The 4,526-nt window shown below is 44.2% G+C and overlaps 1 pseudogene across 1 annotated transcript; it reads left to right on the plus strand.

The window, feature by feature from the left end:
- The first annotated feature begins 337 nt into the window (after positions 1–337).
- LOC309962027 (large ribosomal subunit protein uL23-like) lies at positions 338–799 on the plus strand (annotated as a pseudogene). Its single transcript has one exon. The product of its transcript is annotated as a large ribosomal subunit protein uL23-like (transcript).
- Positions 800–4,526: the final 3,727 nt, after the last annotated feature.

The following is a 4,526-nucleotide window of genomic DNA, read 5'->3' on the forward strand; positions in this document are numbered from 1 at the left end:
CCTTTGCACTTGCTGTTCCCTCTGTCTGGGTGCTCTTTACTTGAGCACTGCTGGCTCCCTCACTGTTTTCAAGTTTCCATTCAAATGTCATCTGATCACTCTGTCTCTTTATTCTCCCATTTTTCTCTAGTTCCTTTCCCTAATTAATCTTTCTCCATAGCACAGATCGCAACCTGATTATCATTACTTATTCATACAGGTATTGTCTTATTTCTCCTATTGGAATGTCAGCTCCATCAGGGCAGAGTTTTTGTCCTATTCACCACAGTAATCTCAGAATCTAGAACAGCACCTGGCACTGTTATGAAAAGGAAAGAAAGACACCCTTTTCACGAAGATGACGCTGAAGGCGAAGAAGGAAACCCCGCCCCTCTCAAAACTGCAGCCAAAGCAAAGGCTTTGAAGGCCAAGAAAGCAGTGTCGAAAGGCGTCCACAGCCACAAAAAAAAAAAAATCCAGATGTCACCTACCTTCCGGCAGCCCAAAACGTTGCAGGAGGCAGCCCAGATATCCTCGAAAGAGCGCCCCTGGGAGAAACAGGCTTGACCACTATGCCATCATTAAGTTCCCCCTCACCACCCAGTCAGCCATGAAGAAGAGAGAAGACAGCAACACACTTGTGTTCGTTGTGGTTGTCAACACCAACAAGCACCAGATTAAACAGGCTGTGAAAAATCTCTATGACATTGACCCGGCCAAGGTCAATGCCCTGATCAGGCCTGATGGAGAGAAGGCATATGGTCCACTGGTTCCTGACTATGATGCTTTGGATGTTGCCAACAAAATTGGGGTCATCTAAGCTGAGTCCAGCCAGCTCATCCTAAATATGAAAATTTTCACTCTTGAAAGAGAGAGAGGAAGGAAGGAAGGGAAGAAGGAAGGAAAGAGGCACATTTCCAGCCTACTTAGAATGACAGGTGATCTGATCTGATAAACATCATCTGGTGGAAATTATGGTCATTTTGATGATGAAGGAAAAAAGAAGTGGTTCTATGTTAAGAGATTCTTTCTTGGACTTTGTGAAAGACTCAGGAACTATCTTTTCCTCAAGTGGAGTTTCTTTCTTCATGGATATTAGCAGCATGAATTTAATTGGCAAAGTGTTAGTGGAGGTAAATGCGCATTTCTTTTAAATAGTAAAAGAAAATTCTTTGAGCCTTTTGTTTTTTATTGCCTGTGTCTTGCCAAATGTCTCTGCATAACCTCCAGCCTTGGGTGGTAGCGATTAGGAGGACTTGGTGGTGTGGCCTGGAGCTAAAGCTGTAGGTGATATGAAGTCATCCCAAGAGAGCTGCTGTCCTCAGGGGTTTATGATCTGGGTGCAGAGAACAGACATTCACCTGCAGCATCTAAGACAGTGCATGTAGGATGCAGAACTAAGATGAATCCTGCAGTTTAAAAATACTGCAGAGGGCTTCCCTGGTGGCGCAGTGGTTGAGAGTCCGCCTGCCGATGCAGGGGACACGGGTTCGTGCCCCCGTCCAGGAAGATACCACATGCCGCGGAGCGGCTGGGCCTGTGAGCCATGGCCGCTGAGCCTGCGCATCTGGAGCCTGTGCTCTGCAACGGGAGAGGCCACAACAGTGAGAGGCCCGCATACCGCAAAAAAAAAAAAAAAAAAAATACTGTAGAGATTCAGAGGAAAATCATGCCTGTAGGCCAGAAACATAAGAAAGCCTTGTAAGGAAGATAGGATTTGCACCATGTCAGGAAGGTAAGATAAGACCCTGCTGGCACAGGGGTAGGGAGCATGGCTGGCATAATTCAATTGCTGATGTGTTTGAGGGACCAGGAGGCCAGGGTGCTATTTCCATGGCTGTCGCATTGGAGTGGAAGCAATTGCTTGCTTCTCCATCTACTTTAGAAGTACCACATTACACAGTGGACCTTGGCCATCTGACTTTCTTTTCAACTTGGGCCATCAAGTTGGAGCTTTTCTAGTCTGAGACTTTTTTGCCCTTGAGCAAAAGCACTCACTCTAAATCACAAGACTCTCCCTTTTCTAGGAGTAGACTGTCTCAGGTATGTGATATTGGCTGCCATCCTCCATATTTACTTTGGAACTTCACTGCCACTGATGGAAAAAGTAAAATAACAGTGTTCTTTTCTGTGTGTGTCTTTTTTTTTTTAATTGAAGTATAGTTGATTTACAATGTTGTGTAAATTACTGCTGTACAGCAAAGTGATTCAGTTACACATATATATACATTCTTTTTCATATTCTTTTCCGGATATTGAATATAGTTCTCTGTGCTATACAGTAGGACCTGGTTGTTCATCCATTCTCTATATAAAAGCTAACATCTGGGCTTCCCTGGTGGCGCAGTGGTTGAGAGTCCGCCTGCCGATGCAGGGGACACAGGTTCGTGCCCTGGTCCAGGAGGATCCCACATGCCGTGGAGCAGCTGGGCCCGTGAGCCATGGCCGCTGGGCCTGCGTGTCCGGAGCCTGAGCTTTGCAACAGGAGAGGCCACAACAGTGAGAGGCCCACGTACCACAAAAAAAAAAAAAAAAAGCTTACATCTGCTAACCCCAACCTCCCACTCCAGCCCTCCCCCAATCCCCTCCCCCTTGACAACCACCAGTCTGTTCTCTATGTCTGTGATTCTGTTTCTGTTTCATAGATAGGTTCATTTGTGTCATATTTTAAATTCCACATGTAAGTGTTATCATATGGTATTTGTCTTTCTCTTTCATAACAGCATTCTTAATCCCTGTCTCTAGGGGATGTTGTGGGGAACTCGCCCAGCCAGCAAGGTCACCCAGTGTGGAAGGGGTGATGGAGCGCCTCAGAAGTTGTAGGGAGCTCTGAAATCAAGGGCATCTCAAAGCTCCTGCTGTTCTGTGATTCAGGGCCTCCTGCCGGGCTCTCGGGCCAGCTGGATCAAGCTTCGCTCTCACACACCTCTTCTGCCATGGAGCGTTAAAGCATTTCTCAGCCTGACATTGCAATTTCCCTGACAAGGTTCTGGCTGACAGATGTTCCCCAAATTAAAAAGTAGTGTACCCTGCCTATTCACTATTTCATCTTTTCAAGGAAGGAGAACAATTACTTATTTATTTTTAAAGCAAAATCACTAACCCCACACATTGTCATCTGCAATACAAGTTGGGTAATTTAGGAGCAATCTTGGCTTCAGTGATGATGTTGGAACCATAAAGTGGATTCAATTTCAGATTTACAAGTTTCAGAGGGAGGTTCAAGAAACTGTCATATATCCTGACTTCCCTTCATCTCTTCACCTAGGGAAGTTTTTCTGCTTGTCGTGGCATCCTTGTGCTCTCGCTACTCACTTCCCAGCTGCTTTGGGGAGGTAAGTGATATCCATGAGACCTGGATCCTCTGGACAGTTCCAAATGCCGCCAAAGAAAGCGGCAGATGGGATAGGATTTTGAGATCACGTAGAAGATGCTGTCTCACCTGCATCTGCTCAGTCAGGGGCAAGTTGGTGGTTGAAAACATTTTGCATACTAACTCTGTTGTAGGTGTGAGACCTTGCCCTGGAGCAGAAGGGGAAAAAAAAGATCTAAGAACAGATGGAATTCTTTTTACTTGACACTGTAGAAAGCTGTACAGAAATGATCACTTTTGGGAGAAATGTATTTTAATTGAATGAGTCTTTGAGAAGGGACAGTATTATATACAGACCATTTCATGTGGAAGATCATTTCCCCTTTCTTGAACATTTTTCTTCTGTATTTTTCATGACACTGTATTATCTCAGTTCACTTCCTATTTCTCCATCCACCTCAGATTTCTTTAGATATGTACCCAGGAGTGGGATTGCTGGATCATATGGTAGTTCAATTTTTAGTTTTTTGAGGAACCTCCATACTGTTCTCCGCAGTGGCTGCACCAACTTACATTCCCACCAACAGTGTACAAGGGAAGGTTTAAGGACAAAGTCTTATAAAAACAGTCTTAAAATATGTCTCTTATTATGGGCTTATGTTTGGGATTTTTTTTCCCCTGTTAGCTTTGGATATTTAATGCATTTCAGGATCCTGAAACCCAGAACTGGAGGTATTTTGAGGTGAACCTACTAAGAATCCATTTTCTGCTTATTTTGCTCTATTTTTCATGAAATGAAAAATGAGAACATAAGGCCAAATTTTAGTGCATTGTATTAACATTAAGATTCAATAAAATCTCATGTCTTATAAATAAGAGGAAAGATCTCAGTGGCAAAGGAAGAAAAAGCAACAGGTGACGGATGCTGTTCCTGCAAGGTGAATGACCAAGTGTACTCACTGAATCCCATTTTCCATCGCCTGCCAGGCTTGAGAAATGGAAATGCCACACAGGCCACCGTGTTGGCTTGGGCCATGAAATTCCACACAGTTACCCCAGAGCCAAGGGTAACAGCTGAGAGAAACCTGAAAAGAATGACATGTGATTGATTACACTTGGGAGAAATAGCAAGTCTTGTTGAAACTTGTATAAAAACATAACAGAGGGATTGGTTCAAGATGGCAAAGTAGAAGGACGTGCACTCACTCCCTCTTGCGAGAGCACTGGAATCACA

The sequence above is a fragment of the Leucopleurus acutus genome (genome assembly GCF_964270905.1).
Source record: "Leucopleurus acutus genome assembly, chromosome: 5".
NCBI classification, from domain to species: Eukaryota; Metazoa; Chordata; class Mammalia; order Artiodactyla; family Delphinidae; genus Leucopleurus; species Leucopleurus acutus.